Here is a 13638-nt window from a genome sequence, read left to right on the forward strand (position 1 = left end):
ATCCCAGCACAGTGTCTCTAGCCAATAAGGAGCACACTTTATTTATTTACTTAATTAATTAAATTTGATTTTGTCATTGGGATGGGCTACAAAATCAATCATTTTTGACCTCAGGTAGCAGATAGATGCCTTAGCGATGCCACGGACCGGGGGGGGGGAGAGCAAGTGGGTGACAAGCTGCTGGGGGGAGGAGGTGGGTTTTCTCCTGATTTTCACTTTTTAAAAAATCTGGTCACACATATCGTTACTTCTGGTTGTGCTATCACTTCCGGGGCATCATTTTGAGCTTGGCAGTAGGCTACACAACCATTAGCTATGCCATTGTGAGGCAGAAAGATAATGGATCGCCAGAGAGTTCATTACTAAGGCAAGATTGACATCGAGGCTTCTCTGCACACAGTTCATGCTTTCAGCTACTGCACCATCAGTACATGTATAAATTGTAATTCAGAACATTACCAACGTAGAGGAATATTCATTTATTTCTAGTCCTCCTTTTTTCCATGATAGAATGCATAGTGGTACATATGGGGTTCACAGTCAGTCTCTCATCCAGGCACTGGGGGGGAGGGAAACCTTGTTTAATTTCAGCAAGGTGGCTACATCATGTTCCTTTGGGCCATAGCTCTGGGACTTTCATAGCCCAGGGGAACTGTCAAAAAGGTCCAGCTATTCCAGACATGGAATACACCACTCCCACATCCAGTCTGGGAATGGTGTTTTCAAAAAAAGGACAATGACTACTGCAGGAGTAGTCCCAGCAGTTTCTAGGTTGCTGAGTCAGCACAGAAGCTTCACCACAGGGAGAAATCCAGTAAGCAAGGAAGTAGGGGGCAGCCAAAGCCCAACCTGCATTGGAACAGGGAGGCCAGCTGGCCTGCCCCATATCTAGAGCGTGATTGGGACCTGTTGTGGATCAGCCTGGGGGAAAAGAAATTCCTTCTCCTTACTCCAGACAAAGTCACAACAGCCAGGTCCTAAGTCAGTAGGGAGTGGTGCTACTGCAATGTTGCAATCTGTAGTGTAGTCCTACAAGATAAACAAGGATGTGGAAGTCATGTGATTGCCTGGGTCAACACCATTGTACTATTCTTAGGTCTTATCTGCCACCAGTTCAGAGGCATTAAACCTCAGAATACCAGTGGCAGAGGAGCCACAGGTTTCTGGGCTCTGACTTCCTGCATGCACCTGGTTGGCCACTGTTGAAAATAAAAAGCTGGTCTAGATAGGCCTTTGATCTAATCTCTTTATGTTCTTATGACACTATTGCCAAATGTAGCATTGTGGTTCAAGGTACATCTGAGCCATTACTGGACTTAAGAAGTCAGTTAATTAATGGAGTAAATCTGCATGCATAGGCACATGAGTGAAACCAATGGTTTGGAAGAAGGCAACACAAACCTGCCTGGTTATGGAGAACTGCTGCCTGAAGTGAGATATGGGTGGTGTCTGGTATAGACCTGAGAAGAGGGTGACCTGGGATAGTGTTTGTTCTGTTGTTTTTCCCTAATCTTAAAGTACTTCCCTTAGATTATACATAAAGTGCAGAAATGTGTGGTGAAGGAATCTGGATGGAGCAGCACAGATACAAATATGACTCAGATCATCAAATGCATTAAACCAACCACTCAGAGGTGTAAGTCAAGAGACCCGCGAGAAGAGGGCAGGGAGCCAGAAGAACCCTTCTATACATATTTGTGCACACCCAACCAAAATTATAAATAGCCATCCTCAACATGTCCACCAAAGGCAAAACAGTGACAAGAAAAGGGAACGACGTTTTACCTGGGACAGGTACCAGAAAACAGTGAAATAAATAAATAAATAAATAAGATAGATAGATAGATAGATAGATAGATAGATAGATAGATAGATAGATAGATAGATAGATAGATAGATAGTGATTGCCCTTGGTATGTGGAACAGTTGGAACATATGCCAATTTGTAGAGCACACGTGCAGTAAGGGATCTGTACCGCTGCATGGATCCTTTCCGTAACTGCGCAATGTGGATGTTTTGCAATGAAATTGTCACGTCATTGCTGAACTTCTACATTACTGAGCTGCTTGCTGCATAGAGTTTGGCTTGGAGGTGCTTGGCTGCACAGCTAAGAGGGAACTGTGAACAAGTGTACATTTTTAGGCTCATTCATTCTTCAAAGGCATGTGACCATGAATCAACAATCACACCTCTAACAAGCTTTATCAACTTGAATGGGGATAAAACTGCAGGCACACATCCTTCAGACTGTATGTATATATGTATGACATATATAGCGTATATGTCATACATATCCCACCCCCTAAGTGTGTGCATCACCCTTCCCCTAAGAATTTCAGGGCAGCTCTTCTCCCAGCACCCTTTATCAGCGCAACAATCCTGTGAGGTAGGTTAGGCAGTCTATCCTCCATATCTACTTTACCCAGGCTTTGCACACTGGAGAGGACACTCTGTTCCAGAACGCAATACCATAGTCTTCTGAGACTGAAGGATGCCAACACAGGTTAGGCTGAGCAACAGTGACTGACCCAGGGTCATCCCAGGGATTTTCATGACAGGGTGGGAAATTTGAAACCCCAGTTCTGGTCTATCTCTATAACCACTATATCATGCTGGTTTTCAGTGTCTGTATTTTGCACTCTGGACTTCACTGCTAGCTATACACAAAATGTCAAAAGTTACAAAGGCATCTGTAATAATATTACAACTGCAGAAGGGGTGGGGGAGTCAAGGGGACCTCATAATGACCAGGGAATTACAAGTAAATAAGTCAGTTCCTCATTTCCTCAGGAATGACACTTGACAGTTTAAAAGGAGTTGGCAATAAAACACCAGATTGAATGAGCACCAGGGAATGGCCTTGGTCATAAAACGGTACATTAGGGGTGTTTTAGTTAAGCTTCAGCAATTGTAGGAGATGAATAAACATGATAGAGCCCAGGGGATAATGGGGTGGGGTGAGATGGGTGTACTTTTACTTTTAAGACAGGTGTGACTGTACATTATTTTAAAAGGCTTTTTGTGGTGTCACTTTAAAGTATGTTTTAGGGCTCAGTGTTACAGTGTCTATGGAAGGAATGGAATCACCAAAAACAACAATAAATTATATTTGAGTATCATGTGGAAGAACATAAATACAGGTGGGTTTTTGTTTGTAATGTCTTGTTACATATTTAAAGTGTTAGCTGATTAATTGATGGGCTGTTACAAGTTTTAAAGACTTTTTCAGTTCTGGTGTATTTTGTTCAATAGGGAATGAAAAAGAAAATATGAAGTGGAAATATGAAAAGAGAAAAAAAGTATGGATTTGTTAATTAAATTGCACATTCTTACACTTTCTTGCATATCTCAATAGGGCACTTGCACTGAGATTTTAGTCATATACCAGTGTATTTAATTAAATCAGTTAATTAACCAATTGCTTAGAAATCATATGTTTAATTGGATAAAACATCTTTAATGGATTAATACAGGGGTTCGCAAACTGTGGGTCAGGACCTACTGGTGGATCGCGAACTGATTTTTGGTGGGTTGCAAAACTGACAGCAGACAAGGAAAATGTATTGAGCCCTGTGGAAATCAAAATGGAGCCACACATGAGTGTTTACTCATGAGTAGGCAAATTTGCCTAGGTCCGCTGTGAAAGGGAATGCAAGGCCACCCAGAATAGTACTTATCTGATAATGTGGCACTCAACAAATGCTCCAGAAGGCAGCCCCCCCCACCCCCTGTAGTTAAAAAAAACAAAACTAAAAACAGGCTTGAATGGCTGGTAAAGTGAAATTTTTTCAGTTTCTTAAAGCTAGGTGAGTCCCAATAGAGTGCCATTTTAAAAAGTGGGTCCCGGTGCTAAACAGTTTGGGAACCACTGAATGAATGGCTGTCATTGTAACAACCTGCAAAACCTCTTTACCTGAGATGACATTAGGCTGGGTGTCTGCAACATACTGCAAGCAACAATGCCTGTTTTGTACTACCATTAGCTCCCTGTCCAGCAAGGATAAGACAGGAGGAAAAATCAACCAAATAGCTGGGGTTAACTTGGAAATCATTCAACAGAGCCATTTATGTAACAAAGGGTCAGACCCAGCTAAGGACAAATGTAGATGTGTTTGGCATTGTCCTAATCCCTCCCCCATCTTTTGAAGGACAGAGCAAGGTAGTGTCTGATGAAGGCCAATGATTTCATAATGATAGAATCCAAGGGCTTAAACATTGTTCTCAAACCTCCAGCACTTTGCATTGGGGAAGTTCTTGTTTCTCTGTTGATTTGAAAGCTGCCAGTGGTCTCCCTCCCTCCCAAATCTACCAGCATGTTCCAATTCCACCACTCCATGAGAACTTTCCTTTGATTGCATGGAGAACATTCCAGATGCCAGACCTCTCTGGAAAGTAGCATAAAGAAGAATGCATTTCCATTTCAAATGCCATTCTACTCTGAATATTAGGAAATTTATAAGATAGTTCACAGAATATGACAGCACTTCATGTACCAGAATTTCTCTCTCTCTCTCTAGCCAAATGAAAAGTAGAGCAAACGTATAGATCATGCCAGTGTTAAGAGCACAGAAGCCTTATCTAGGTTTGAATCATCAGCCTGTGCAATTCAGGGACTCTTGTGCTTCCTATCCCCTTTGCAGATGTTATCCAAATGCAGTTATATGCACAGAGAACTTTCTCCAAGTAATCTTCTCCATGACTGGTTATTTATTTGTTGGCATTGTCATTTTTTATGATGTTCATCTGAGTTTTTAACTTGTGATTCTTAATTCTGTTGCTTGATAATTCTTAATTCTTTTGCTCTGGAGCTGCTGCAGAATCAGAGTTCTGTGTCAGGCCATGCAACCTGACACAGAGCTTGGAATCTGGTGGAGCTGAGCTCCACCAGTCCCACCCTCTTCCTCCCCTGGCACGCCTCCTCCCCACCCTCCTTGGGTGCGCCGGTGCATCTCTGCTGGGCCAACACAGGCTCTGGGGTGGGTGGGGAGGAGGTGGGAGGGAGGCGTTCCGGGGCAGGGTGAGGGAGAGCAGTGGGCGGGGCTGGGACCCAGCGGTTATACCGGATCCCAACCCCCGTTCCCAGGGAGTTCAGATCAGCTTCAAGTTTCCCCTTACCTCTGGCTGAGCCACTTTGGGCCCCTATCCCGTGCTGGATACAGTGCAAGCCTCTTGGCTTGCCTATTCCAGCGCAGGATAGGATTGCTCCCTTAGTGATTCAATGACTGGGATTAGGAAGCCACCACCCCACCCGGGCAAGCAATAGTGATACTAAAACTCACTTTTCAAGGACAATTTGCCATCAGTACTTTGTAAGGCGTTACAATAATCAGGTTCTGAGCATATACCAACAGTGGTTATTGGTCTTGCCAAACTGGCCTAAAGCATGCCAGTTGCACAGGTGCAAAAACACGACATCAGTCTGAAATACATTTTCTTATTAATTTGGGATGGAGCAAGGGCTTCAGAGTAAGGGTACCCAACTCGTAACAAAAACAAATATTTCAAGAGGTACAAATTTGCATTACAAACCTATTATTGACCAACATCATTAGCTTTGTTCTTTATTTTGGAAGTTCTATGAGATACTTCTTTAGTCTATGTTACAGTAACATGTGATTCCCAATAAGCCATTCTTCCATAAACCATTCTGATACTTAATGCCATGAAGAGCATAGTGGAAAGTTAGGGTATAGCAGACCAACTGGAAAAATACCAAAGTTTGATGCTCTACTCACTTTTTATGTTTTACAACTGGGAGAGATTACAAATAGCTTGTTGATATTATGCAAGAATTCACACTGACATGCAGGTAACAATAGAAATGAGCTTTATTTCATAAAAAGTTTATAAAATGCATATTGTACAAAAATAAAGTCTGTAGAGAACTTTAGTTGGTTAACACAAATGCTTGAGACGTAAATTGTAGGTGAAGTAAAAATCCCCAGAGAAATGTGTTCTCCTTTTTTTTAAATTAAAAAAAAATCACAAACTTTACCTTTTTTGTTGTTTTTGAATGGTAGCATTAGGCTCTCCTTGCCGATTGAAAGAGAGCCTTGAAAAAAAAAGGCCGAGGCAAGCTATCAATCCCTAATGAATGCCCACAGCAGATGCCAAATTAACTCCAGTTAAGGTGCCATAACTTGACGTAGCAAACAGTATTATTCCGGGATCACGCTTTATGTGGTCAGACTATCCTCGGTGATAAAAAATGCACACTCGAATGCAGTGGAACATAACAGTAGGAATCAATGTTCTAACAGTGTTTTCTAAGGACTGTCATGAATGCAACACACAAGAAGTTCAAATCACATTCTAATGCCCCATATCAATCTGGTTTGCAACCTGACATGTAGACTGAGGAGAAAAAGTCATTTAAGCTCCCTAGATAACTGATCAGAAAACAAAGCATCAGTTCCATTTGGGTTTTCTACTGATGCATCTCTAGAAGCAACATAATCTTGACTTGCCACAAACAAGACTGAGGACTGTGTTCAGATCAATGATTTTTCATACATTTATGCTGTTGATATTTGTGCAGGTGTGTGTGGGTCCCTGATACGTGTGTGGGGGCACATGGGTGCAAAATCTTATTGAAAAGGTACTGTGTAAGCTTTTGGTGTGGCTGGGACAGAAACTTTTATACACTGTACAGCCTTCTTACCATTGTTGCGCTTTCAGTATCAGTCTTTTTCTCTGAGCACAGTCCAGCTAAATGAAATTCCACTGATTTCAATGAGAGTGTTAAGAAAATATGTAACTTCCTCCTATTGAAAAACAATGGGAAATTTTTTACAGGAAACACCCAAGATTTGATCCACAGCAAAGAACAGATCTGGTAAGAAATGAAATGTTACTACACTTTTCAGAATGTTCTAGACACACAAAATATCAACTGCTTGCTTTTTTGTTATCCTAGCACAACCCTTACATACTTAAGAATGCAATGGTTAGATTGTGCATTGCTTCAGCAAAGTGTATGTGGATGTCTGGTGTGCTAATGTTGCACGCATGCCTAGTGATCCATATTATTTATTTTATGGGGAAACGCCATATGTAAGTTTTTTTCCTCCCCCCAACATGCCCTGCATCATGTTTAAACTAGCTCTAAATCTTCCTGGAATCAAATATTATTAATTCACTGCAATTTAGTAGGCTAAACCTTCCCGGATTGCAACCATTTCTGATTATAGGGGATCAGTGGTATAAAGTAAGCAAAAGGGTAAAGGAGAATAGAAATTGCACTTCAAATACTGTTATTATATGAATTTCATCTCCCCACTCCCACCCCACGCCATTCAAGGCTAATTAATTGTTGTCCCTGTTCTGTAGTACTTCTATAGAGATAAGAGTGGTTTGCCTGAGTGGGAATGAGCAGAATTAAATGGCATAAAAGCCTCTTTGACTTGGAAAAAAAAAGGTTCTGTGTTAGCATATTTTTGGAGGTAAATGTATCTTTCATACTTGGCTCTTAACTAGGAGATTTACTTCTCTACTGTTACAGTTTTTGGCAGAAGGAGAAAAATCCAGAGTTTTATCTGCTTAGGTCCCCAATCTCATGGAATACTGGAGATGCTAATCAATCAATCAATCAATCAATCAATCAATCAATCAATCAATCAATCAATCAATCAATCAATCACTTTAGGGATTGTTTTCCCCATGGTGATGCAACTGCAAATAAATGGATGTTCTATCCACAATGAGGAACACTCTGCTTATGAATTCTTGCCAGATGGACAGACACTGAACTGATTGGTCCCTACTGTGTGGGGCCATCATCCATACTGGCTTCCTAGTGTGGAAGAGTTCCAGGAAACCCCAAGTTCCATTACTAGTTTAGAACTATTTCAAATAGGTGAAGACTCCAGGACTTGGAGCATTTTATCTGGCAGTTTTCATCTATATGGCAACTCTGATCATGGCAGAGAGGAAAAAGCATGGATGTACACACAGTTCATACTTGCAGTGGCATTACCAGGTGGGTGTGGACCACACTGGATGAGGCACTTAAGGTTGGTGACCCCACTACCGGCCAAAATCGTGAAAGTTGATATTTTCAAATAATATCATGTTACATATCATTTGATGGATAATTAAATGCAGGATACAATGAAACAAACCCTGCTGAATATCTATATTCTATTAATGGTTGTAGCCAAATAACTAAAAAGGGAAACACAACTGCCTTATATACTAAAAAGTGGATTTTTATAACTAAAAACTGACCAATGAGGCTGATTGTTCTAAGAGCCACTGAGGTGTTATTATGACACAACAGAGAACCAATAAGGTGTTAGTATGAGCTCTCATTTCCATGTATCAGAGCTATTACTAGAATTCTTATTCAGTTTTGGGAGTGCATCAAGTTGGCCAATAGGTTGTTGTTGTTTGTTGATTTGTTGGGTGACCTGTTTTGTTACATATTAAAATAAATAAAGTTAATCTGGGTTAGACCAAGCATAGTAATCCCCTTGCATTTAGGCTATGCGTATGATATTGTAATTTATTCTGTATGGCCTGGAATGGAAGGAGGTCAATCATGGGTATGCCACATTGAGCTTTTGCACTGGGTGACACAAACCCTAGTGCATACTTGCACTTAATAGTCAACCATTGCTGGCAAAATAAACACGTTTGCAGGATGCCAGCTGGCCACAGGCACACCAGCATCCTGCAGGCAAGAGATAAGCATCTCCATGTTTGCTTTCTCACACTTCCAGTTTAGTGCAAAAGAGCAAAACAGCTGCTGGGTGGACATATTGTAAAAGACAGCAGTAACAGTGGAAGAGGGAGCAGGAGGACAACCTTTGTTAGGATTAAATTGTTGACTTTCAGGACGGCCCATAGCATACAGGTTTTGCATGTGGGAGGGCCCATGTTCACTCCTGGCATCTTCAGGTAAAGGATGTCAGGTAACAGGGCAGGGAAAGAGCTTTGCCTGTGAGCTTGGAGAGTTGCTCCCAGTTACAACAGAAGCAGTGGACGAGATGGACCAATGATCTGCCTCCATGGAAAGTACCTTCACACACTCATTTCAATTCCTACAGAATGCACCAAAAAGCCAAGGTTAAACATAACTAAAAACCAAGTTTAATTTTAGTAAAAACCAAGTAGCAGCAATACATGGAAGCCTATGAAAGGCATTTGAGACACGATCAAAATGTGAAGGAAATTAAAGCCTCATTGGAAAAATGCACTACATTTTTCCAGCCCTATTATACCCTTCATCAGGATAATATAAATATTAGTTTTTAAAGCTAACATCCCAGTGAACCTGCTTCATTGATACCATACTCAAGATTAAGGGAAGATGTTTCCATTCCATCAAAGAAGAAAATTGCTCCAAGTGCCCTGACTGGGCCAACCCAACAAACAGAGGACTTTGAACCCTTGTCAATTTCAGTGGGGCACTGTTTAGCACCTGATTTGCTCTCCTGTAAAAGTCAGTGGGAATTCAACTTTGACCTGGGTTTTTTTCCCTTTGCTTTTTATATTTTTTTCTTAAAAGCATTTTTGTGGGTGTTCATTAAGGACAGGGTCCCCAGCTGTAATCCGGCACATGTACATGTAGCCCTAAAATGGGGGTGTACATTCACATCTCCATCAAAAGTCACATCCAGCTATTTCAGTGGGTCCCAGATTAGCACCATAATGTGAATGCAAATAGGACTCGCATCCATCTCAGCTTCAAACGTGCATTGCCCTGTTTTTGCAGTCAGATCTTCCTCATTGGATTGGGATGATAGCCTAAAGTAGTGGTTCCCAAATTTACCATGGTCATAGCGCCCGTCTTTCACAATGGCCTCTTATTCCGAACTCTCCTAGGTGTCACCATCTCGGATGGTGTGAGATCCTGTGTGATCCAAGAAGGTGGCACCAGGGAAAGCCAGGAAGATCAGCGCTGCCATGTTGGATTGTGTGATTTTTATGAGATCTTGCATGATCCAAGATGGCAGTGCTCGGGAGAGCCAGCAAGACGAGGCAGTGGGAAACATTCTGTGAGGCCCCTGTGAGTTTGCCATGGTTCACACTTTGAGAACCTAAAGTCTTGTCTCTAAAAACTTCAGTATTTCATTGGTGGGCGGGTCATACTGACTTGTAATTGGTAGATGAGTTCAGCTGCAGGGCACATCACCATGCGGGGGAAGTGGGAAGAGCTTAGAAGTACTACAGAACAGGGCAAATCATTTTGACGGTCTTTGCATTCAAAAGGTAAAGTAAGTGATTTTTTTTTTTTTTGCTAAAATGTTTGCTTTTCTGTTATTGGTTCTTAATACTTAAACAACCATGAAACTTTGTTCCCAGCATCACTGTCTCATTGTAACTTTGGCACCTGTTTTGAAGAAAGAAGCTTTAATAAATAAAGGAAACTCATGACTGAACGGTAATAAATAATCATCATAATAACTTAAATCTCAATAAATATTTTCTCTAGATTTGTCTGACTGGATGCATTGCATCAAGTAGTCTGTTTATGCATGACGACCCCATATCGAAATGTAGTTAATTAAGTAATTAAGTCCTTTTGTAAACAAACAAAAAGCCCCCAAAAGATCCACATGTAGCTGAGGCAGAAATAAGTGATTAAAAACACAACTTGTCTTCTCAGAGAACAAGAAACAACTGGACATTAAAAGATGACAGGCTTAGAGGAAAAAAGTGACACAGACCTGATCTGCCCCCTCCCTTTGTAACAGTTTCATTGGGATTTGTTTTTAAGGCCATGTAGAACTTCTGCTAACTACAAAATATTTCTGACTTGTTCCTCATATACTAAATGTATTTCTGTGTGCCACAGAGTTACAGGAGAAGCCCAGGACCATGTGGAAGGTGGTCCCACTCTGTGGCTATTTTCTGAAGATTGACAATGGCATGGGGAGGGGCTGTAGCATGACCTGCTCTTGCAGTCTCTGGGGCTTCTCATGATACCCTGGGGGGTGCTGGAAGGAACAGCTCTCACGTTATCCTGGCAGCATGGGAAAGAGTGGCTTAAATTAGGTACCCTTGACAGTGACTCATTAAAGCAGTGGTTTCAAACAGTATGCCCAGGAACCCGGGGCTCATCGGAATTTTATCTTCATTGAGAAAATCAGTAATGGCAGACAAGTTCCCTGAAAGACCATGAGTTGCTTCTGAAGGTTTCCTTCCCCTAGAGCAGGGGTGTCCAAACTTTTTGGCAGGAGGGCCACATCATCTCTCTGACACTGTGTAGGGGGCTGGGGAAAAAAAGAATTTACATTTCAAATTTGAATAAATTCATATAAATTAATATATTAGAGATGGAACATATGGATGAATGAAGGTCTTGCAATAGCTCAAGATCTATAAAAGACCTTGCACAAAGCAAGGCTGGTCTTTCCTTTGCTGCTGCTACTGCATCACTTCTGTGAAACAGCAGGCAGTGGAGGAAGTCCTAGTCCCACAGCTCATGCGAGAGGTCAAAAGTCGGCCGCCACGCTGAGAGCAGTTGCATCAGACCAGCACGGGCTCTGTCAAATCTCTGGAGAGCCAGAGGCTCATTGGAGACTGGGGGCTCCCTGAGGGCCAGATTGGGAGCCCTCAAGGGCTGCAAGCGGCCCCAGGCCTGGGGTTTGGGCACCCTTGCCCTAGAGCTTTGCTTCCAAACCCCGGCCTGCAAGCTGGATCCAGTGTCCTGGGCTTATCTGTCCAGGCACAGTGTGGCAGTAGTGAAGGTTTTCCATTCTGTGCTGCAGCATCCAGTTTTTGCAGTTGATCTCTGAAGAAACTAGCGCCAGGCAGGTGCCTACCCTGGGAAATTGGGGTGCAGAACTTTCTGGGGCAATGGGCAGCAGAAGCTGCTGCCCGGCATGAGTTTCTGCAGTGATCGGCTGTGGCGCAAAATGGAAAGCCTTCACCACTGCTATGCCTGGATAGGTAACCCCGGGACATGGTGGGCTGCAGTTTGGAGACTGCTGCTTTAGAGCAAAGGAACCTTTAAGATGCAACCCGTTTTGTCCACCATGACTAGTCTCAAATACATAGCTGCAGTAACTCTCAAGTGCACTCACAGCCATATCAGGTAGCAACTAAGCAACTTATCTGTACTGAAAGCATGTTCCAAAATTCTTTACAACTCCCTTGGCAGACAAACTGATGTGGAAGTTACCTGGGGGCAAGAATGTTGAAATACACTGCTTTAAACAACCACACCTCCATGGAGAACAGGCCTTCTCATGCCCTGCTCCCCAAACAGGCCTCATTCTCCCCTCTCAAACCTCTGCCCCTTGCCTCCTGTTGCTGGGATTGCCTTCTCCTCAACCTTGTTTCTTAACTTCTTCCATGCTTCTGCCTGCTCTGCCTTTAGGATCTTCACTGGTACCAGGTAGTTAAGGTGTGCCTCACACAGGCATTGCATTTGTTCCATCTAGCAATTATCACAGATAGGCTGGGAAAGAGACAGCACCTTGGTGGAATACACAATTCCTCGGTGGAATACACAAAGAAGTAGGGGGAAAGTAGTGATTGTGCCAGGAAGTATCATTGATGATACATGCATTGGTGTCTTAAGAGTTATCTCTGACTTCACCATCCTTTTGTCATAGTCTTTTCCTTACTGTGTTTTTGGAGCATTATGGCCTAGCTGGCCATAAATCATGAAATTCTCACATTCCCACTATTTATCCTCCCTTAAATGTGAAGTTCAAATTGTGCCCATATATTGTGATTAAGTTCAGGGCTAGTTGGTTGTTCCTTCTAATTCAAGAACTGGAGAAATGATTGAGGGCCCAATCCTACCCAACTTTCCAGTGCTGATGCAGCCACAATGCAGCCGCAACTTAAAGGAACAAAGGTTCCCTTACCTTGAGGAGGCCTCTGTGACTTCCACTCCACGGCAGGATGCAGGGCATGCCCCATTGGCACAGCTGCATCAGTGCTGGAAACTTGGAGAGGACCGAGCTCTGAGTGAAACAAGTTATCAAACAGAGGTTGTGTTGTTAAGCACCTGCCTAGCCAAGTACTGCCAATGGTGGATCACCTCAAAGTCAATGGTGTAGGTAACCATTTGAACTCCATCCATCCTGGATCTCCGCCCCTGAGCATCAATGCCTATTTGCCTTCCTGTAGAAACAACAACAACAAAAACCCAATGGTTGTATCTTCTCCACTTATCCTGTGCTGGATTTCAACCAACCAGGCTCCCATGACCATTGTTCTCCTGTAGGCTTGGTCCTCTTCTTTCACTCTAACCAAGCGGTTCCCAAACTCCCTGGTAGTATGGAAATCACTGTAAGTGCTTGTGGGGGAGGGGCAAAGGCAGCAAACATGATTGCAAACCAGAAGTGGGTCATGATGGCTGTTGATTGTTCTGAGGTTTGGGTAGCCCTGCAGAGGGGTTCACAGGTTCCCTGCACCCCCCAGAAGGCCAGCGCTGCCAGGTATATGCTTTTAAAAAACCTTTAGTCCCTGACAGTGGCACAATCGTGGTGACTGCATCACTGCCTTCACCATTGCCCCGCCCCTTAAGGTAGCAGAGACAGGGCTTCCCTGGCAGGGGCACTGCAACATCCCTGTTTGGGAGCCTCTTCTCTAACCCATCATTTCATCTCATTGGGAGCCCTGGTCCCTTCTTTGCCACTTTATCAGGAATGCAATACTCTAGCCATGTTCAAACACAA

This window comes from Tiliqua scincoides, chromosome 2 (assembly GCF_035046505.1).
Source record: "Tiliqua scincoides isolate rTilSci1 chromosome 2, rTilSci1.hap2, whole genome shotgun sequence".
Lineage (NCBI taxonomy): Eukaryota > Metazoa > Chordata > Lepidosauria > Squamata > Scincidae > Tiliqua > Tiliqua scincoides.